The sequence below is a fragment of the Castor canadensis genome, chromosome 9 (assembly GCF_047511655.1).
Source record: "Castor canadensis chromosome 9, mCasCan1.hap1v2, whole genome shotgun sequence".
NCBI classification, from domain to species: Eukaryota; Metazoa; Chordata; class Mammalia; order Rodentia; family Castoridae; genus Castor; species Castor canadensis.
This window is the reverse complement of record NC_133394.1, coordinates 133132856-133157376: the sequence shown is the minus strand read 5'-3', so window position 1 is coordinate 133157376 and position 24521 is coordinate 133132856. Positions and strand designations below refer to the sequence as shown.

Sequence of the window (24521 nt, the reverse complement as noted above, 5' to 3'; positions counted from 1 at the left end):
AAGTGAACTAAACAGAACTTTCTCAAAAGAAGAAATTCAAATGGCCAAAACACACATGAAAAAATGCTCACCACCTCTAGCAATAAAGGAAATGAAAATTAAAACCACACTAAGATTTCACCTCACCCTTGTTAGAATAGCCATCATTAGAAACACCTCTAACAACAGATGTTGGCAAGGATGTGGGGAAAAGGAACCCTCTTACGCTGTTGGTGGGAATGTAGACTAGTACAACCATTCTGGAAAAAAAATTTGGAGGCTACTTAAAAAGCTGGACATCGATCTACCATTTGATCTAGCAATACCACTCTTGGGGATATACCCAAAAGACTGTTACTCCAGAGACACCTGCACATCCATGTTTATTGCAGCACTATTCACAATAGCCAAGTTATGGAAACAGCCAAGATGCCCCAGCACTGACGAATGGATTAAGAAAATGTGGTATCTATACACAATGGAATTTTATGCAGCCATGAAGAAGAACGAAATGTTATCATTCGCTGGTAAATGGATGGAATTGGAGAACATCATTCTGAGTGAGGTTAGCCTGGCTCAAAAGACCAAAAATCGTATGTTCTCCCTCATATGTGGACATTAGATCAAGGGCAAACACAGCAAGGGGATTGGACTATGAGCACATGATAAAAGCGAGAGCACACAAGGGAGGGGTGAGGATAGGTAAGACACCTAAAAAACTAGCTAGCATTTGTTGCCCTTAATGCAGAGAAACTAAAGCAGATACCTTAAAGCAACTGAGGCCAATAGGAAAAGGGGACCAGGAACTAGAGAAAAGGTTAGATTAAAAAGAATTAACCTAGAAGGTAACACCCACGCACAGGAAATCAATGTGAGTCAATGCCCTGTATAGCTATCCTTATCTCAACCAGCAAAACCCCTTGTTCCTTCCTATTATTGCTTATACTCTCTCTACAACAAAATTAGAGATAAGGGCAAAATAGTTTCTGCTGGGTATTGAGGTGGGGGAGTGGGAGGGGGTGGAGTGGGTGGTAAGGGAGGGGGTGGGGGCAGGGGGGAGAAATAAACCAAGCCTTGTATGCACATATGAATAATAAAAGAAAAATGAAAAAAAAAAAAAGAAAATGTGGTATCTATATACAATGGAATTTTATGCAGCCATGAAGAAGAACGAAATGTTATTATTCGCTGGTAAATGGATGGAATTGGAGAACATCATTCTGAGTGAGGTTAGCCTGGCCCAAAAGACCAAAAATCGTATGTTCTCCCTCATATGTGGACATTAGATCAAGGGCAAACACAACAAGGGGATTGGACTATGAGCACATGATAAAAGCGAGAGCACATAAGGGAGGGGTGAGGATAGGTAAGACACCTAAAAAACTAGCTAGCATTTGTTGCCCTTAATGCAGAGAAACTAAAGCAGATACCTTAAAGCAACTGAGGCCAATAGGAAAAGGGGAACAGGAACTAGAGAAAAGGTTAGATCAAAAAGAATTAGCCTAGAAGGTAACACTCACGCACAGGAAATCAATGTGAGTCAATGCCCTGTATAGCTATCCTTATCTCAACCAGCAAAACCCCTTGTTCCTTCCTATTATTGCTTATACTCTCTCTACAACAAAATTAGAGATAAGGGCAAAATAGTTTCTGCTGGGTATTGAGGTGGGGGAGTGGGAGGGGGTGGAGTGGGTGGTAAGGGAGGGGGTGGGGGCAGGGGGGAGAAATGAACCAAGCCTTGAATGCACATATGAATAATAAAAGAAAAATGAAAAAAAAAAAAAGAATTAACCTAGAAGGTAACACACAAGCACAGGAAATTAATGTGAGTCAACTCCCTGTATAGCTATCCTTATCTCAACTAGCAAAAACCCTTGTTCCTTCCTATTATTGCTTACACTCTCTCTTCAAAAAATTAGAGATAAGGGAAAAACAGTTTCTGCAGGGTTCGAGGGGTTAGGGGGAAAGGGAGGGGGCGGAGTGGTTGGCAAGGAGGGGGTTGGGGCAGGGGGGAGAAATGACCCAATCATTGTATGTACATATGAAGAATAAAAAACAACAACAACAAAAAACTATGTTCTTAATATTGGTCTCCTGATCTTTCCCTGCTTTATTTAACATGTTTGACATTGAGAATATATTAATTTACCTAAGTTGAATTTGTCATTCTTTTCTGTGCTCTTAATAATATACGTAGTGTAGACTTTATCTACCAAATTACATTGGACTAGTGCTAGCTTTTTAATATAGTATTACTAAATAATATTGGTAACTGCGGATAATATGAGTAAAGTTTACTCAAAGATAAAACAGGCAAATTGTTTCTATTATGGAATAAAGCATAATTTCTCCAAAAATTCTGATCTGAAATGAAAAGGTCTATAATCATTAGAGTATAATGTGTTTGTCTTCCTATATTATTTTTCCCACTTGAATCTGTGATTGATTTGCAAGAGACATGGCTAAATTAAACAAGCTTGGGAAATATTATTGCGGACCTTGTGAGTGGTGCCAAAGAGATATTTTATTACCTTAAAGGAATTAGGAAGTCTCTGAAATTCATTAGGCATGAGAATAATACCCTAGATTTACCTTTGACAGACCATCTCCCTGACAGTGAGTGGGGTGGACTATTATGTAAGATAAAGACGATCATCTCAGGTGAGAGTTAGAATTTGCCTGAACATTGTGCACTGGGTAATTAGAGAACATGCTAATTTTATAAATAACAAGATGTCTCACTTAATAAGGTAAACACACTAAGTTCTTTATGTTTACCATTCATTTACTCCACCAGAGCCAGAACTACTCTTATTCCTTTTCCTAGATAAGCAGGAACACCAACACTTAGTCGTGCTTCCAAACTAAACAGTTTCTAACTAGTGCTCCCAGGATTTGATTCTGATTAACTTATCCCAGAGACTTCAGTTTGATAATTATCAATAGCAGCCACTATGCATCTAGTTAGAAGAAGGAAAAGAAGTTACAGGGACTAGGTAGACTAGTGGGGAATATTTAAGCATTCCCAAATATTAGTTGAACACTTTTGTCATAGAATTATTAGCCTGTAATTCTGGAAGGTAATGGAACAGATGATCAAAATAATTGATTTTAGTAAAAACTTCACTAGATTGTACAATTATGAATCTTGATTTACTTTTGTAGAAGTGTCCATCAGATTATTAGACAAATTATTGTGCTTTCAGAAGGAAATTCATCCAGATTATATACTTTAAGGTGGTGTACACACAGTAGAGGTAATAGTTGAGGTTGTTGATAAAGGTGAATTTTTCATGATGGGATATTTAGGCTTACAAGTAAAAAGAGAAATATAAAGAGAATCTCAGAACTAGTAAGCAATTAGATAGAACATGACAAAGTAGACTGAAAGATGTTCATAAATAATATAGAGAATTGATCAAGAAGGGAAAGAAAGTGTGCCATTATAGCTAAGAGCAGTAGTCTAAGACGAGAGGCAAAAGTGTACATTAGACACAATCAATAGATAGAAGTCTTGGGTGACTTTAGCAAGAGAGTTTCAAGGTGTCGACAAAGAAAATGAAAACACATTTAATTACTATAAGAGCAGTGACACTGATTATTAGAAACTATTATCTAAATTCATTGTAGAATCTTATTAAAAAACAAGTTATTGAAATGGCTAAAGGAAACTAGTCATTAGGGAAAAAGTTTTGGGCTTGATTTTGCCTGTGTTTTGTTTTAAAAGAAAACAAAAATATTAAGGGTGAAGTTTGTGATCTTGTGAGCTGGAGCCAGGGGGTATTTCATGAATCTTTTCCTAAAGTCATTTATTGTCTCTTCTGATGATTCATTGATATTTGCGGTACATTTCACAGATACATATCAAATTGAGCTGGTTTTTAATTATTTTTAATTCATTTACAATGATGCACATATGCACAAACACACAGCATATGTATATACACAAAACAACAGCAAAAATCAAACAAGCCAAAATATAATACAGTATTTTACATAGGAACTTGGAAATCCTACTGATTGCTTGATTGGTTGATTTATTCTGTAAATATTTATGAGATTTACAATGTGTCTGCACTATTCTGTGTGCTAAAAGTAGAACTGTAAGCAAGAAACCCAAATCTCTACTCTCTTAACTTTGTGTTTTAATAGGAGAACAGAGAATGAATACATAAATAAATAAAGATTAGACAGAATAACAAGAGATTATAGGAGTCATGCAGTAAGTTTAAGAGGGTTAAGGAGAAACAGTGATGAGAAGGAAAAACATTTTGTTGAGGGATAGGGTAGGTGGCCCTAAGCATGTACCTGGTTGTTCTAAGCAAAGGGTCACCATAAGCCATCCTGGGGTGGCGGACTGTTAGTGGGATAGCCAGGAGAAGTACAACTTGAGTGTGTGAGAATGTAGAAGTGTTGAGGTTGGAACATTAGCCAAGGACCACTGTTGACAGATCCTCATAGTCAATGGCAGGGGAAAGGTTTTATAGCAGTTATAATAGAATACAGAAAGAGTAAATTAGGGAAGACTTTGACTAATTCCATATCTTATTTGATTCTGTAGATCCTACGGAATAATAATCATAAACATTAGGTGAGTGAATTTGTAGAAGGCAAAATTTTTCATTCTTATAAATAAGAATGTTAATGAGCATTTGCAGAACAAATAACTTTTTATCTTTGGAAATTAAAATAAAATTGCATCAACATAGGTGGAAATATGGAGGTTTTTCACTTCAGTTATTTACTACATTGTTTCCACTTCAGTCATTCAAATCATCCAAGTATGAGATTGAGGTCAGATCCTAAAAAAATTTGAGTCACCCACAGTACAGTCTGAGCTCAGGCAGTTCCTTGAATACTGTCATTGGAGATGTTTTTCTAAAAGAATACCAAAAAGGCAAGAAAACTAATTTTGTTATCTTTCTTTCTCTTAGTCCTTAGAAGACTCTATAAAAACTGATGAACAGCCCCACACCTAGAAGAAATTGAAGATAATCTTGGATTTAACAAGGTGAAGGTCTTTTCAGAGACTTCAAAATCATGGGAAAGATTTTCTTAGTTTTTATTTTTATTGTAACTACATTAGTCTGGAGAATGGCCCAGAAGTGGCATCTTATTTCACTATAAAATTTCTCTTGTAATTTTTTTAGCTTGTGACTAACTCTTTATAAAGCTTTTTATGATAGATAGTGAATGAGTGGGGATATAAAAATAAACAGCATTGCATTATGTGCAATTTTCCTTTTGGTGTAGTATATAGAGCTTCTAAGATGTTCTAATGAATAGCAGATGAGGTATGTCCCACAATAAATATATTAGTGAATATTCTTTCCTGGAACTAGAGGTATAACCACTATTAATCTTCATGTGAGTTAAGTCTTCAGTATAAATTTTAAGATGCATCAACCACCGTAAAATAATATGCAACAGAATTTAGCTTTTGATGAGCAGACCATTTTAGGTAGTACAAAAGATAAGCAATGGCAATGAATGAGGAGGGGGGGTTGTAATTATTTCATGCCAGTTAAAACAGTTTTCCCTTAAGACGCTTGTTAAAAGGTGAGAGGAAGGGAATGCTTTGTGACTGCTCTAAAAAGCTAAAGTTAGAATTGAATTCTTTTCTTTAAAAACAACGGAAACTGCATTAATAATTTAACCTTCTTTTCTCCAACATACCACTCATGTAAATATCTTTGAACAGATTTGGGACTTAACAGATGCTATAGTCCACTTTAACTTCTTCGAAAGATGTAAGTAAATTTTTTTCCACTAAAATCATCTGATGTACTTTTTATGCCATAGACAGTTCTTATTATTGGGATGTGGAAATGCCTGCTTGCACCAACTTATTTTCTCCACTGGCTTGCTGCATTACCTGAAATCCTCTTCATTAAAATCTCTTCTTTGATCAAAGCATTGTGCCTCTAGAAGACTTCTTTAAAGTAAGGCTAATGTAAAATCTTAATTCATTATTTAATGTTATGTGATATTAAAAATCCAAATGAGAAGGAGAATTTAGACACAACCCCAAGGCAATGGAACTTAAAATAATTAATGTGTGACAGAAAAGGATTTAGCTTGGATCATAAAGGTGAAACCAGGGAAAGGCATGAAGTAAGATTTGAAATCATATTCTTAACATCAAAGTACTAATGTTTTTGCTTTTATTTGTTTGTTCTTTTGTTCATCATTCATTCATTTATGGTACTGAAGATTGAAAACAGGGCTTCACAAAAGTTTTTAAACTTGAGCCACTCCCAACCCTTTTGTTAGGATTTTGCTTAGATAGGTTCTAACTCCCCTTACCCCCAAGTCCCCCAGATCTGGAAATAGAGATCCTCCTGCTTCCAAGTCCAGGGTAGTTGGGATTTCAGCTTGTTCTTATATTTTCTGTCTGAGAAAAATAGAATTATTTGGAATAAATACATTATTTGGTATATGTGAAAGGTTTATCAGTGAGTGCTATGGTAAAATTAAAATCAGACAGATAAAGGCAGATTGAGGTGCCCAAAATACTGGGCCACAATGATATGGTAAATGACCAGAATTCAATCATATCTTCTTTTATATAAAACTTTCACCTTGTGCAACTTGTTAAATTTTGTAGTTTATGTACTGAGAGCTATAGTTTTTATTAGAGCAGAATATTCCATTCCTGGAATAGGCACCATCCTGCTCCTAACTCCTTTCCTACCCCAAGCATTTGTGTTTTCCTTCTCCCTCTCTTGTTGAAAACTGCTTTACATATATTCACCTTTCTTTCAAGACAGCTTCCTAGCCTGCCTGCACATATTTAAATTCTTAAAGAGAATTGACATGTAATCCACCTTACCACTTGTGGTTTTTGCCTTTAAAACTTGTTTGAAACCTTTAAGGCCCTAGAGAACCTTTCAGCTTCCCTGAAATTTGAGAGTTTTGTGTTGAAACTGATGGAATGTACTGTTTGTTTCTTAATTTGTGCCTCCCTTTCTTTTATGGGTCAAACATCCACTGCCTGTACTTGATATTTTCTACTTGAGGAAATATTTGGCTCCATAAATATCACTTACAATTATCTGTCTTTCATTCCATAAGGATTCAATCAAGTATAGGTGAAAACTTGACAGAGGCAAAAATTGACTTAGAAGAAGGCTTATTTGGACATACCAAGGAAAAGAAGAAAGAGGAAAGGAAAGAAGGGAAAGAAGAGGTAAAAAAGGAAAAATGAGGAAAGAAGGAAGGACACTGTTTCTCTGATTTATAAAAAACTAGACAGTGGTGTTAACTACATTGAAGAAGGCAGTATGTTGCATCACTAAGAAAGTAAAATAACTATTGCTAAAAAGCCATATGTAATATATCAGTCTTCTTTAAATTTAAACCAGAAGAGATTTTTTTTCAATTACAATGCAATAGACATTTAAAAAAGTTTTTAGGTGATCTTAAAGCAAAATTTGAGGACCATTATAATGATTATTTTAGATATTGTCAATTGGCAGTCCTACCATTCCAAATATGCTACAAATAAACACAGGATTGAAAAAAAAAGTCACTGTGCAATCAAATTAGATGATAAATTACAGGGCCTAAAGTTCATTGTATGCATTGTTCATACACCTTATCTACAAGAAATACCTCTACTGTAAGTTTACATATTACTGCATTACAGAATATAATAATAAATGTAATAGTTCTCTGAATTTAAAAATTGTCAAGATCCATCTAGTAAGATGTCTGAAACTTAAATACCTTATTTGCAGGTATTTTAGGTTCTACTATTTTTCCTGAGGGGCTATTTCTAAAGTGTGTAATCTTAAAAGTGGTGAAGGATTTACACTATTGTTTCTGAATATGTTCAATGTTAATTTGAAATTGCTTCTGTTTACAAAATTATGATGAATATGCTTCTGAGACGTCCCAAGAACAAAGCATTAATTAAATGTGATTTAATAGCTCTGTTACATTAAAAATTCTTTTTAATAATCAAAGTTTTGAATAAATTAACTTACATTTTATTTTGGGAGTCTTTTAAGAAATGGTAAGGAAAAGCAAAGAGAAAGAGATTCTTGTAAAACTATGGACTGATAATGAACATCAGCACATTTTGAATGACTATAATTACCATTTATTTAGCCATGACATAAAGAAGATAAATAGGGAAGAACCTAATGACTCAAGATGGGTATACAAATTCAGAAATGAGTAAAGGTTATGTATCAGTCTCTAATTCTTTAAAATTTAAATTTTCTTTCACTTATGTGGCTTTTTAAAAGACATATGATGCCATTATCCTCACAAGCTGGTGAAAGGAAAAGACTTTTTTTTGGATAATTCATACTAAAGCATGTACTACCCTGCTCTTCTGGCTGTCAATTTTGTTTTCTTCAAACAAGAATGCTGGGTTTGCATATGTTCCTGAAAATAGAGTACTGTTTGGGAATAGCCATCAACAGATACCATCAAATAAAGGTTATTCATTTTCTAAAGATACAACATATTACTAAAATGATTCAAATATGAATATTTATGAGTTAGGATGCATTGAGCAAGGAAGGGAAAAATGCAATTTCATTGATAATTTTATCTCAAAAAGAATAGGTAGCATTGCTGCATTTTGCAAAAGGAAGTTTTGGTCCACACTCATGTGTAGTTGCTTATTCTGAGAAACCCTAAAAATAAGTTAAAGTGTAAGTTCTCATTTTTTTTTAATCCCACAAAACAGCATTTTCTGATAATTGGACAGAAAAGATTATGGTAACTAAGTGTAACATTTTTAGGGAACACTACTTTTGTACTTATGTTCTCAAATACTTTCTTGATGTCTTTTTCATCTAAACAAAAGAGAGAAAGGGGCTTGATATGTACATCACAGATAGAGCACATGTCTAGCATCTGAATGGCCCTGCGTTCAATCCCTAGTACCAAATAAATATATTAAATATATTAAATTTAAAAAAAGGAGAAGGCAATCCACATGTGTGTGCTTGCTTTTCCATATTAAAAGATCATTAAGTCTCAATGTAGCTTAGTCATGATAAACTTTACTTTATTGTATACTTTGTTTTCTCTGCTAACATTGCTGCCTTTGTAAGAGGCTTTGAGATTTATATCCCTTTGTTCTCTAAAGAAGAAAACTGTTCCTTTAATTGGAGAGAGAAACAATATTTTATAAGTCCTGAAAAGAACTTGCACTTAATCATAATTTGAGGATTTTCTAGCACATGCAGTTGAATAATTTTGACTGATTGCCCACTGTGAATTGAAGGCAGACATTTCTAAACAGTAAGTCTATGTGGAATCCTGATGTTAGATACATAGGGTTACAGTGCATTTTCATTTGTGACCCAAAGCATTGACCCTGTCTAGGACTACAAATCTCCCAGCTTAAGCATTTGGTTCTGGCCTTACTGTGAATTTAATAGTGAATCAGATCTGTACTTGCTCTCAAGTAGCCTTCAATCTGGTTAATAAATCTAAATTCTGAACAGCATGGTCCAGGTCTTGGTTATAGGTTATAAGAATTATGGGAAAATGATGAAAATGCAAATACACACTCACAGTAAAAGAAAATAAAAGTAAGATAAGTGACTTTTAGCTTATAAGAAAGAAAAGAATTGTGCAGAAAAAAAGAAATTTCAGAGAAGGCTGAATTTGAGCTGAATTTTGAGGTGGAATTTGAGGTGGATGGAATAATTTGTATGAGAACACTTTAAACAGGATAAATTTCTCACCAGATAATTCCATGAGCAAACAAGTGAAAAGAACAAATTATTGTTATACACATCAAAGAGGTAATAGGCCAGGAAAGGTGCTATTAAACTACATATTAAAAGAGTAGTACTAGGCAACATAACTATAATGGAAAAAAATTATATAGTGTATGCTACCTAATTTGAAAACAACCTGTCCATATCTGCTTATAGTTCTATTTAGCTAAAATTATGGTGCAAATAATGTGTACTCAAATATGTAAATGGAAAAATGATATCTTTTGTAATTATTCCTGGAAAGTGGGGAGAGGGGTATGGAGGAGGATGGTGGAGGGGGTACATTCAAGTATGATATATTTTATATATTGTAAACTTTTGCAAATGCCACAATGTACCCCTACCCAGCACAAGAATAAAAAATACATAAAATTATATTTTTATCAACAATCATATGAGAAACACTTTTCACATACCAAACTTAATTTGTGCATTAATACACAGAAATATTCATGTGACATACATAATTTAGCACACCAAGCAGGGAGACACTTAGCATTAGTATCTTGGATTGCCTCTTATTCTTCAGCTGTCTATTTCTTAGTGCTAAGAAATAATGAAAGAATAAAGATACAGTTTTACTCCCTTAAGAAAATGAAAAATTAGTGGAATATAATTATTGTCTTTTATTTGCTGTCCTAGAATGTAGCTGTCTGCTATAGTATTTCATAATAAAATGTTATTCTTCAGAAGTAAATTTATACATGAATATGTGTTCTCAGGATGGAGTCTTGTTTTAATAACTATTAACTGCCAAAAACACACTCTTATAATGTAATTTGTTGATACAAAGTAGTAGAGATGACTTCTGTTTCGTCCTGAGTATATAAGCAACAGATGAGTAATGTCTTTTATAATAGATCCTTGTAGGGTCTCCCAGTCCCAAGAAAAAGACACAGCATGTAAGAAATTACCTCATTCATAATGAGAGCAATGTTTTGTGCCTTTTTGTTTCATGAGGTTCTGTTCACTAATGTGAAAGCTTTTTTTTTTTGATTAACTGTTTAAAGAAAACCCACAACTATAGCTACTCTTTTTGAAAATTCTAGTTTAATGACCTTGGATACATCCTTTGAGATGAGATGAGCTGTTTTTCCTTTTGCACATGTATGTACAAAGAGCAAACATTTACATTTCCACATTATGAACTGGATCGGGGTACTTCAAAAAAGTGACAGGAGAATAATAATTTTAAGATTAAAATATTAAACCTAATGAATTAAATCATTTCAAATTTTGTATATGCACAGAATATTTATAAGTATACTGAAAAGATTAAGATAGATGAGATGTATTTCCATTTCAACTTAGAAGTTGAAATACTGATGCTGAATTCAGTGGAGAACTACATCTATAATCATGAAAAAAATGTCATTGTTCATTCCACATAAAAAAGATTAATAAACATATGGCAATATATGTTTTTACTTTCCTTGACCCCTGTAAGTGACTAAGTGGGAAATGGCATATACCTATACCTCAGTTACTTTCTTGTTTAAACTTTATAATATCAATATGAAGTCAAATGTTCATGTTTTTAAAAAGACATTTTTATCTTTTGTTGGTGGTGGTACTGGGGTTTGAACTCAGGGTCTCATGATTGCAAGGCAGGTGCTCTATCTCTTGAGCTACTCCATGATCTACAAAACATATATTTAAATTGAACTCTGGACTCTTAAAAAGCAGAGACCATGGCAAACACTCACATTTAGAATCCTACAAGAATGCTTTGATGTCACAAGTATAAGATAAAAGTTGTTCCAAAAATTGATATCAGAAAATAGATTTAGAAACTAAGTACAATGTTAGAAAGTACATTATATATTTTAAATGTATAATTCATCAAGTAAGAGCATATATTAAAGTTGAACAGTTTTATATACTTTATAAGCAAAAGTACTAAAGAACTTATTGATAAATTAATAGACATAGTCAGGAATTATTGATTTTCTTATTAATTGGTAGGTCAATGAGATATTTTAAAAAATTATGAACATAGATGAAATACACAATTGTCCTATCACACATAAAAATCAAGTATAGAACAAGTATCTAGTAAGTAGCAAACATAAATGCTTTAAAAGGCTTCAATAAGACATGATAAAAACATAAAAATTAAATCAATTACTGTGATATGAATGAAATAAAGTACAAGGAGTTAATTTTAAAAATTACTCAAATTAAGCCAGGGATGTGACCTACAATCCCAGTTACTCAGGAGATAGAGATTTAAAGGGTCATGGCTCGATGTTAGCCTGGGGGGAAAAGTTACAAGGTCCTATATCAACCACAAATATGGTGCCTTGGTGGTTCATACCTATACTCTCAGCTACACAGGAGGAATAAGTAAAAAGATTGCTATCCAACTTGGCGCAGGCAAAATACGCAAGACCCTATCTAAAAAAATAACCAAAAGGAGTAGAGTTGGAGGCATGGCTCAAGTGCTAAAGTGCTTGCCTAGCAAGCATGAGGCTTGGAGTTCAAACCAAAAACAACAAAATTTCCAAAGTATGGTAAAGAAAATATTTAGAGAAAGTATGGAGACATATTTACCAAGTATGAAGACCTGAATTCAATCTCTAGTAATGTCTGTATAGATAGATAGATAGATAGATAGATAGATAGATAGATAGACAGACAGATAGATAGATAAATATTGTCAGTGGGCCAACATTCCCATTATGGAAATTTCAGAAGAGGAGAAAGATAAAGGAGCAGAGTGAATAATTAAAGAAACAATAGCAACAACTTACCAAATATGAAGAAATACATGGATATCAACATCTAAGAAACTCAACAAATTCCAAGTATAATGGACTCAAAGAGACCCACACTGAAGCATAATATAATCAAACTGTCAAAAACTAAAGACAGAGAATTTTGAAAGCAAAGTGGTCAATGCTTTTCAAGACTAATAAGTACATGCAGAAAGTCTCTGTGCTAAAGAAGCAGCAAGCCCAAGAAGGCTGCCTCCAATGCCCCAAGCAAAAAAAGCAAAACCACCCTAGTCAAGAAGTCTGAGAAGAAGCAGGTTGCCATTCTGCAGAAAATCAAAGAACTCAGTATCGTTAATGGCAAGCCATTCCAGGTACTTAAACCTAAGAAGCTCAAACCCATGAAGACTAAAGCCAAGTACAGTATGAGGAGGAATGACAAGAAATGACAATGAAGTTTTTTCTTATAGATACTTCTTGTTTCCAATTCTTGCTAAATACTTTTCTCCATTCTTCTTTCTTTGTCTTCATCTGCAACCATGTGCACCTGTCTGTTCTGTTCTGAGAGACAGAATTTACATTCCTTAAAAATTTTGGAATGTTTCCTTTTCCCTTTAACCAATTGTGGAAGGAAAGCAACCACAAATCTCATCACTGGGAAGGATAAGAGTGTACTTCTATTTTGTTTTATTGATTTGCTATTAATATTCTGTGAATGTGTTTGCTACAACAGATGAATCATAATGGTATAGGCAAGGCAGTTTGCTCAGGCTAAATAAGAAGGAGTAAAGATACTATAAGGTTTACAGGAGTGTCTTTAATACTTTAAGTTGATCACTCCTTTTTGAGAGTTTCAAAATCTTTGGTAGAGAGGAGAGGGAAGAAAAAAGGTTTGTAGCAACCAGAAGGTAAGAGATGAAGGTGGGAGAAAGCAAAAAAAAAAAAAAAAAAAATGGAGAGGGGATAATAGTAGGGGGGAAGGTGACTGGAGATTAAGGTGAGGACATTTGGTTGATGGGCTTCATATACCTGTGTGAAATAGAACAAAGAAACCTCTTGCAATTGCTTTAAGTGGGGCCGGGAGGGATTTGGGGGTGATGTAACTAATATACAACATAAGCCTAATTGGAATGTCACTGTAAATCCTATCTTGTGCAATGAGTATATCGTAATAAAATTAAAAAAAAAAAGACCTCTCTGCATGGATTTCTACCTGCCAATGATGAACAATGAAAGGCTAAAGACCAGTATCTTTCTCATTGCTATTAGTCTGCCCTTGTGACACCCTGTTGTCCAAGGGAAGGGGACAACACTCAAGTGACAATGGGCCCGAGAAGCTGTAGCTTCCTCCAGTTAGCTTATTGGACTTAGCCACTGGGGGTAGTACTTATCCAGTTGGGGATACAGCATGTCTTCATGGCTTTGGCAAAGTTTTATGCCAAACTGAGTATAAAGTTTGGGGCAAGAGTAGGCAGTCAATCAGCCAAGTACTTCTGAGTATCCTGCTGAAATGTAGGCTTTTTAATACAATTGATAGATTGTGACTAGGAAACACTTTTTTCTTTTTTCTTGAATTTTTATTATTCCTGTTCAAGAGGTGGCTTTGCTTAGTATAGAACTCTACAACCAGTCACTTAAAACACCCCTGCCTTTTTTGCTTCTGAATCTTTCACAAGTAGTTGTAGAATGGGGGGGGGGGGCAGAAAAGGCATGGAGGGGACAATAAGATATACTACAGTTCATTCTGAATTGGTAAAATACATTTATAGACATAGACCTGTGTATGTGTGTGTGAGTTTATGTGTGTGTGAGGTGTGTGCATGCACATCTAACTCTAGAACATTTTTATGCACATCTAGTTCCAGTATATTTCATACTGGAAGATGGGAGTAAAAATCTGTGCAGTTCAATTTCTCTCAATTTTCTTAAAATAGGACAATCACACATATGTACAATCATCCCTCCTTCTTATTAAATGTGTCATTATTTGTGCCAGGAAAAATTTACTGTTTTTACTTTTAGAATTTTAAAATAAAATCATAAGAGAAGACACTATCTAAAGTGTAAAAAGACAAAATAAAAAGTTGAAGAAAATACTTACAGATTATATATCTGACAAGGTACAGATATCCAGAAGATATAAAAACTCTCTAAACTCCTAAACAGCTAACTACCCTTTCAAAAATGAGCAAAAGAGTTAAATTTGCATTCCCACAAAAGAGTAATAAAAATTGTCAATAACCACATGAAAAGATGGTCAACTTCACTAATCATTAATGAAATGCAAATCTCAACTACACTGAGATATCAAGATAGCACTTCATACCTCTTATACTGCCCCTACTTTGTGAGTTCCAACCTTTGTAAATTATACCTCATAATAGATGTAGACAATTTATAAACCTTAGCTACTATATTGAGCATAATATGCTCAATGTTTCTCTGTTAAGGAAGAGAACTTCAAAGTAGGGAAAAGGAAAAACTAATACACACTGTAAAATATTGGATTGGTGACTGAGATTAGAAATACCAATATATTCATATTGTATTTCTAAAATATGTGTTTAATGTAGAAAGAGAAAGGAGAGAGAGATAGAGAGAGGGAGAGGAATGCAGGGAAGGGAGAATGAGAAAGATGAGGAGGAAAATGAAGAAAAAAAAGGAATAAGCATTCCTAACATGTAGATTTGGGTTTCTAAATAACATTTCCCCACTAAAAGGATCACAAGACACATTAGAGAAATTATTTCCACATCTGTAAAAGAGCAGTATAAACCTGAAACGTGATTTTCATTGTACTGCAGAGTCCTACGAATCATAGAAACATGTTAAAAAGAACAATCTAGTCTGTAAACCTAGCTACTTGGGAGGTCGAGATCAGGAGGATTGTAGTTTGAAGCCAGCCCAAGCAAATATTTCTTGAGACCTTATCTCGAAAAAACCCTTCACAAAAAAGGGCAAGTGGAGTGTCTCAAGATGTAAGCCCTGAGTACAAACACCAGTACTACAAGAAAAAAATCCAGTTTTAAAGGATTCCCTCTTATCATACTTGGAAATATCTGAGTATCAAAGTAAAATTATTGGTTTAATTTCTTTCACACGCATTAAAATTTTTAATCAATTTTTCATTGTTACTTATGAGTTTTGATAGTTTATATTGTTTCGAAGAATAGCTGCATTTCATCTAATTCATGAAAATTGTGGGATACAGATTTTTCATACAGTTATTTTATTAATATTTTAATGTCTTTATGATCATTTAGTGCCTATGACCCTCTCTTTCATTTCTTATGTCAGTTATTTTGTGCATTCTTCCTTCTTATTCAACATTAGCCTAGTGAGAAATTTATCAATTTTATTTAACTTTTCAAAAAAACAGTTTTAAATTTCATTGATTTTTCTCTATAGTTTTCCTGTTGGCAGTTTTTGCTTTTGATTCTGCTTTGTTTTTTATTATTTATTTTCTTCTGCTTTCCTTAGGTGACAATTACTTTTCTTTCTCTAAATCTGCTAAGATGGAAATTAAACTGTTTTTGTTTGGATCTTCTTTTTCTTCTTACAATATGCAGTTAGTGCTATTCATTCCTCTTTAAATACTCTTCCGTTATATCCAACTAATTTCTCTAAATTGTAGTTTCATTTTATTTAGTTTCAAATATTTCTAATTGTTCTTCATACTTCTTCTTTCATGAACTATGTTTTAAGAAATTTGTTGTTAAAATTTGAAGGACAGAAGGGTTCTGGCTCTGTCCAGGGGGAGGGGACCCTTGGGAGAGGGAAGAGTAAGCAATGAGGGTAAGGAGGGCAAATATGGTTGATGTACTTTGTATATGTGTATGAAAATTGAACAACGAAACCTGTTGAAATTGTTCTAATAGGGAGGGGTGGGAATGAGGGAGAATGGTGGAGGGTGTGAACCAAATTAAGATACATGTGAATACATATATAAATGTCACAATGAAATCCTCTTCTGCAACTAATGCATACTAATAAAAATTTGTAAAGTATGTTGTTCAATTTACAAATATTGGAGGACTTTTACCTTTCTGTTATTTTCTAGTTTAATTGCATTGTGACCTGAAAACATAGTGTGACTTATTTCTTTTAAATTTGATAATATGTTTTATGTCCTGAATATGATCTAGCATAATGAAAGTACCATGTGATCGTGAGAAAAATACTTATTCAATTGTAGTAGAACGCAGTGTTTTATAAATGCCAATTAGATCAAGTAGATTAATAATTCTTTTCAGATCAAATAATCATTAATGATTTCCTGCATTCTTGCCCATCAGTCATAGAAAGAGGGGCATTACAACTGTCAATAGGGGATCTGTGTATTTTTCTTCGTATTTTTCAATTAGGTTTTTGACTCACATATTCTGAAACTGCTCATATTTGCAAATGCCAAAAGATCTGTTTTGCCTTTGTGTAGAATCAGACTTTTATCGTTGTGTAATGTACTACCTTGTTGCTAATATTTTTTCATATTCAAAGGACTCCTTTTTCTGAAATTAACATTGCTACTCTGGCTTTCTTTTCATTAATTAGCACTGTATATTTTACTCCTATCTAAATCTTTATAATTAATGGAAGTTTTGCATAGACAACATATATTGGGTACTTTTTTCTTTGTATTCATTCAGATAGTGTCTGCCTTTAAATTGGTGTGTTTAGGCCATTTGATTTTGAAGTAGTCACAGTATAATTGCCTTAATATCTATCACCTTTGTAATTGTTTCCTACCAATTGCAACTGTTATTTATTGCTTTTCCTATGCACTTTTGCCTTCTTCAGCTTTAATTGTAGATTTTATATGATTCCAATTTATCTCCTCTTGTGGCTATTATATGTTGAAAAACAAAAGTAGTGGTGGTCCTGGATTTGCAATACACATTTACAAGTGCTCAATATTCACTTTCAGATTATGTTATATTGGTTCATGTGCAGCTCTCCTAGAATATTCCCCATCCTCCCTTCTTGCTGTTACCCATTTCATTTATCCATGTTATTATCACTATGTACCTTGTTGCTGTTATTCCTAGACAACTATCTTTTAGATATAAAGTTGTATTTATTTATTTGTATGTATTTTAGAATAAGGAAATTAAAATATTTTATTTGACCTTGATTTATTTCTTCTCTGATCCTCACCATTCTTTATACAAATCCAAACTATACAGTTTTCCTTCTCCTTGATGAATGTCTTTTAACACTCTGCAGGTAAGTCTTCCAGTGATGAATTTACTCTGTTGTTCCTTGAGAAAGCCTTTATTTCTCCATTACACTTGAAGAATAACTTTTCCGAATATAGAATTCTAATTAGGTGAATTTTTTCAACATTCTAAATATTTCACTCCAGTCTCTGCTGGCTTTCAGGGTTTCTGATAAAGTGTTCAAGGTAATTATTGTCTCTAATTCCCTATAGGTAAGGTCCTCCAAATATCCTAGCCTCTTCACAATTTTCTTTTGTTTTCTGCAGTTTGAATGTACGTTTAGGTTTTAGTTTGTTTATTGGTTGGTTTTTGTGTATATGTTATGGGTGTTCTCTGAGCTCCCTGGACCTGTACTTTGAAATCTGTTCTGAGATTTGGAATGTTCTTAGTCATTTTTACTTCAAATTTTTTCTTTTCTTTTCTTTACTATTTCTCTGGTATTCTAAATATATATGTTAAAAGTTTTGAAATTGTCCCATTGGAATACTACTTGTTCTTCCTCCTTCCCCTCTTCCTCCTCCCTCTCCTTCTCCTCCTCCTTCCTCCTCTATCTTTCATTTCAGAATTTTCTGTTGATGTACCTTCAAGCTCTCTAATTCTCTGTTTACATTGCCCTTCTGTTTTTGCATGCTGTTCATCTTTTTAACTTAACTTACATACATTATTATGGTACATTTGATGCAATTTAAAGAATGAATATCTATATATAATTATTAACTACAGTCCCTATGTGTTCTGGCTTTTACCTAATGCCCTTTCTATATTTCAGATTCCCACATTAATTTAGTTGCCATGCCTACTTACTTTACATTGAGTGCAAAATACAATGAAACAACAAGGGCAAAGTAAAACAGAAAAAAAGAAGTTCTGAGTAACATTTGTTTGATGTTTCAAAAAATGTTTCTTAATTTGAGATTGTATGTTTTTCTCATGCTTAGTTAACTTAAGGTGTCATATTCATTGGACCATGATATTCAGTTAAACATTATTCTGGATGTGTCTGCTTTCAGTGAGTTTATTGAGGTTCACCTACATTGTGGAGGGCAGTTTGCTTTACTCAGTCTACCAATTCAGATGTTAATTTCATTCTGCAGCTTCCTCATAGAATCACCCAGGATAGTGTTTAACCAAATATCTGAGCACCTTGTGACTTAGTCAACTTGAAACATAAAATTAACCACCACAACTTACATAAAATATTTCATAACATTTCATATAGGTAGTTTGATTATTCTTCATTATTTATTTACTTATTCATTATTCATTCTCTTTTTCATTCATTTATGTCAGATATGTATTTTATCCTCTGTGTATAACCAGATACTACTTCATTATTTTTGTTGTTGCTGCTCAATTTATTTCAGTTTGAGGACTGAATGCTCTTTCAATTGCTCTTTTTTTTGTTGACATAATCCATCACTGTGTTTCTTTCTCTCTCTCTCTCTCTCTCTCTTTCTCTCTCTCTGTCTCTGGGAGTATGTTTTAAGCATTTACTTTCTAGACTTGTAAAATACTGCAGGCAGGCTATGTTTTAAAAATCTTACCTTCTTCCATTTCTCATTTTACTTATTGTATTTCATCCTTATCCTAGCCTCATTAGTCTCTCATTCTCACTTTTTCTCTGGAGATTTTAGTCCATGGTTCAACATGACTGGGATTTTTTTTCTACCTGTACGTATCTATTTTACTACACTAGTATATCCATTTTCTTTTTGATTTTGCCAGCCAGTGATTCATAGTTTTTTCTTTCTGAATAAAGTTTCCTAAACTGAACAAAAAATAAACAACCAATTGCTAATAATGGGGTGATATAATAGTGAAACATCTCCGTTGTGTCCTTAGTTTAGACAAACTCTAATATCTGCAACTTAGATTTTGGATATGCCATAAAACTGGCTATGTCCAGCCTTTAGACAAATCACATCCTTGATTAGCTTTGTCTTTGACTTATACTGCTTCCTTCCCTCACTCCTGGAAATAATCCTTTACGAATCCCTTCTATGCAGAGCCCTTTCTTACAGGTGTACTCTGGGAAAGACTGGCTAAGACTGTCTTTCCACTACCAGATATAATTGCTGGAGGATTTTTGACTACAAATATTTTAGTTAGAAAAGCCAACTATGAAGAAAAATGACGATTTGTGGTCCAAATAATGATTCTTATCTAAAATGAATAAATTTCTCTCTTACATTTGGTCACAACATAATGTCATTTTAGTGATGAAAGAATCATCCCTTATCTTTTTCTCGAGGTTTGCTTATGATCATTTTGGCTTCAACTTAGTCAGGAGTCCAAATAAAAGCAAATAAACAACTATTTTTCCCCAGGTAAAGTATTGTGAAACAAATCTTAACTCATTTCAACTTAGAAAGTTTTTGGAGTTAAAATGTTGCACGTTAAAATAGCTCTCATTAAACTGTTAATAAACAAGAAATATGTAACTGGCTATCTCTACTCTGGTGGTCTTTTGAGGGGTTTTATAAAAATTGAATCTCAAACTAATCTATTAAAATGAAGATGAGGTGTTTCCTTCTTAGAGATGTCTGATGATTTTATTTCACTACCTCTGTTAGTGTTGAAATTTTAATTTAGACTTCAAACAATTTAATTCAAGATTATAATGTCCCTTTCTATAAGGATTTTTTTCTAAAATATCCTCTACAAAGAAATTGCATGGAGTCCTCATTTAATTTAAAACCTGAACAAAAGGAGTCAGTAATATTACTTTACTTAAAGCCTGGAATTCTAGAACATGTGTATGTTAAACATGACCATACAGTAAGTTTCTTCTTTTCAAAATGTGCAATGTGCTTTTTAAGGTAACATTGAGATGCAGTTCAGAACACCATGCTGTCACTCTTGAGAAAACAGAATTTCTATTTCCTCTTGCTCAGCACTGGACTTTTAATCACACATGAATGTACTTATCCACATAGTTCTAGTTTAGGCTCTATCAGGAACAGCAGTGTTGCCCCACAGAGCAACACATACTCCAGAGATTTGATGCTCATTTTTCTATCTCTTCTCTACAGGTCAGCTATACTTTTATTGTTAAACAAACATAGAATTCCATCTGGTTAAATGTATAATGGTGTACTACATTTAGCTATAACAAATTATTTGTCAAAGAAGTGTTGTTTTTTTTTCCCCCAGTGGTACTAGGTTTTTTGAATACATGACCTTGTGCTTGCTAGGCAAGTACTCTACCACTTGAGTCATACCCCTAGCCTTTCTGCCTTCATTTGTTTTTCATATAAATTTTCTTGCTTGTGCTCAGACAGCTGTGGGCTGTAATCTTCCTACCTCTACCTCCTGAGCAACTAGGGCCTTAGGTATGCAAAACTATGTAGACAAGTAAAGTTATTTTATATCCCATGACAAGAAATACAATAAAACAAGCATTGGCTTTAGGGTTTTTAAGACCTTGCACATTTAGGACTAATTTATGTAACACTCCAAGAGAAATGAAACAGAATTGTCAAGACCATAATATTTGTTATGTATATAACTGAATGTACAAACAAAAGGACATTTACCAGACTAGGAAAGAAGACAATTTTATTTTAAAATAGTCAGAGAAGCTTTGCAAAGAACCAAATCAGTATCTTAGATTTATATGTGATTCACCTATAAGCTCTAAAGAACCAAATTATCTAGCATAGGTTCACCATAATAAGTATGTATTTATGGGTTCAAAGATGGGAATAATAGAGAAAAAAAGGGAGAATGTGTGAAAAGAGAAGGAAAAGGAATAGAAAAAAATACACAGTAAGCAGAGAAATAAGAGGAAGTGAAAAGATTATGAATACACTTATTGGAAAATTAGGTATAATTTTATATTGCTAACACAGAGATTTTAAAAGGGAAATGTCTCTAATATTTCCATTTTAGGATATGTGAATTATTCAAATGTAAACATCTATATCTCTATTTTCCACTTAAATATTTCAAAACTTTTCTCTAAAGCAACTAAAATGAAAACCAAACCAAAACACCACTACACTATGCCTATAGAATCTTCAAAATGAAGAATCTCTGACTGCTGATTTAACAGTTGCACACACTTGCATAGGCAGAAGTTTATTTCTCTGGATTTGCATTCAATGGTGGGATGACAGGAGGACAAAATGAAGAGGAAAGGATATGATCTCATAGACAGTGTGCTTTCACATTTCCATGCATAAGTTTCAACTAGAGAGTTTATTAAACAGCATATGCTTTTGCTTTTATCCAATCACCAGAGATTTTGATTAAGTAGATGTAGGATTGAATTTTTTTTCACTCTTTTTTTTAAATTATTTTTTTATTCACAAGTGCGTACATTTATTTGGGTCATTTCTCCCCCCTGCCTCCCTCCCCCAACCTCTTCCCCCTTCCCCCCTCAGTTCCAGGCAGGTCATGTTCTGCCTTTCTCACTAGTTTGTTAAAGAAAAGACACAAGCCTAATAAGGAAGACAAAGCCTTTTTGCTAGTTGAGTTGAGGATAGCTATACAGAAATATTCCTAGCATTGATTTCTTGTACACTTGTTATGACCCATGTTGATTCATCTCTAATTGGTCTTTACCCTAGTTACTGATCCCCTTCTCATGATAAGCTCTGTTGCTTTAAGGCTTCTGTATTAGTTCCTCTGGAATGGGGACATCAAATGCTTTCATGTTTTGGTTTTTTTCCCTATTTCTATATCTCCAAAATGCGCTCTCCTCTTATCATGTGATCCAAGTCCAACCACATTGCTGCATTTGCCCTAGATCTAAAGTCTGCGTATGAGGGAGAACATACGATTTTTGGACTTCTGAGCTTGGCTGACCTCACTCAGAATGATGGTCTCCAGTTCCATCCATTTACCTGTGAAAGATAAGATTTCATTCTTCTTCATGATTGAGTAAAATTCTATTGTGTAAAAGTACCACATTTTCTTGATCCATTCAGCAGTAGTGGGACATCTTGGTTTTGAATTTTTAATAAGCACCCCAATGAGTTTTCTTGTCATGGGGACAGAAGTGCAGGATGGGTTACCAAGAAAGATTATGAGGAATTTCACTCAAAAATTGAATACAGAACTGGTACTATTGGGTCAAGATATTTCAGTATTGCCCTATAAAATTTAGTAATTTAAAATCCCTACCAAATGTTTTAAATGACTTTACCACATTGTGAACTTGGAAGCTATAATTAAATAATGGATTGATTTGTTTACACTGAAAAATTAGTGGAGTAGAAGGCATATATGATAGTTGTGTACTAGATTTCAATATCCTATAAATAAAACTAAAAGAAAAATGAAGCAAATTAAAGGTTGGGGTAAGATAGTTCAAATGCTCAGATATACTCTGTAACAGAGTGCAGATCCATAATTTAAGATTATTAAAGTAGTTCTGCTTTTAAAATGTGTCATTTTGAAGAACATTTTAAATCAATAGTTTATTAAAGCAATATTCTGGTTGATATGCTTTATTTCTGAAATTTAAAATTTTAATGTGACACATATTAATCTGTACAATAGTACCAATTATTATAAAATATTCCATATAAGGCATTTTCTTTTTTATGTCCTATCTCACAAGATCATTTCTTATATCTTTAAAGTGCTGTGAGAAGAAAATTAACACTCTTATAAAATATGAAAAACTGTAACATTTGTAACATTGATGTCCTGGTTTCACCATAGCTTATGTTAGAACTATAGGAAAACACATGGAAGTTTGATATTTAGTGCAATGTATATGTCTGTGTGTTACAATTTCCCCAGTGAAAAATCTCTGAGAGCTGGAAAGCTATGATTAACTACATTATTTCCAATGTGTAGATGTTCCTTTAGGGTAAGGGAGAAAAATACACACACACACACACACACACACACACACACACACACACACACACACACTCATAGCATGCATTCTTAATTTGTGGAACTTCATGCAAGTCACATGTTTTATTTTTTTCTTTTATTATTCATATGTGCATACAAGGCTTGGTTCATTTCTCCCCCCTGCCCCCACCCCCTCCCTTACCACCCACTCCACCCCCTCCCGCTCCCCCCCCAATACCCAGCAGAAACTATTTTGCCCTTATCTCTAATTTTGTTGTAGAGAGAGTATAAGCAATAATAGGAAGGAACAAGGGGTTTTGCTGGTTGAGATAAGGATAGCTATACAGGGCATTGACTCACATTGATTTCCTGTGCATGGGTGTTACCTTCTAGGTTAATTCTTTTTGATCTAACCTTTTCTCTAGTTCCTGTTCCCCTTTTCCTATTGGCCTCAGTTGCTTTAAGGTATCTGCTTTAGTTTCTCTGCATTAAGGGCAACAAATGCTAGCTAGTTTTTTAGGTGTCTTACCTATCCTCACCCCTCCCTTGTGTGCTCTCGCTTTTATCATGTGCTCATAGTCCAATCCCCTTGTTGTGTTTGCCCTTGATCTAATGTCCACATATGAGGGAGAACATACGATTTTTGGTCTTTTGGGCCAGGCTAACCTCACTCAGAATGATGTTCTCCAATTCCATCCATTTACCAGCGAATGATAACATTTCGTTCTTCTTCATGGCTGCATAAAATTCCATTGTGTATAGATACCACATTTTCTTAATCCATTCATCAGTGCTGGGGCATCTTGGCTGTTTCCATAACTTGGCTATTGTGAATAGTGTCGCAATAAACATGGATGTGCAGGTGCCTCTGGAGTAACAGTCTTTTGGGTATATCCCCAAGAGTGGTATTGCTGGATCAAATGGTAGATCGATGTCCAGCTTTTTAAGTAGCCTCCAAATTTTTTTCCAGAGTGGTTGTACTAGTCTACATTCCCACCAACAGTGTAAGAGGGTTCCTTTTTCCCCACATCCTCTCCAACACCTGTTGTTGGTGG

At 33.9% G+C, this 24521-nt stretch overlaps 1 long non-coding RNA gene across 14 annotated transcripts in view; it reads left to right on the top strand.

Annotated features, from left to right (window-relative positions):
- The window catches only part of LOC141411000 (uncharacterized), a 483550-nt gene that overhangs the window by 119222 nt on the left and 339807 nt on the right, over positions 1–24521 (top strand). For 8 of the 14 annotated variants that reach the window (XR_012435849.1, XR_012435847.1, XR_012435852.1 and 5 more), the window contains exons 3-4: positions 4914–4990; positions 5782–5921. This is a non-coding gene — a long non-coding RNA (uncharacterized lncRNA). Of the gene's footprint in view, positions 1–4913; positions 4991–5680; positions 15747–24521 lie in introns of those variants that run through there. The other 6 variants (XR_012435854.1, XR_012435845.1, XR_012435853.1 and 3 more) reach the window with 3 other exon arrangements.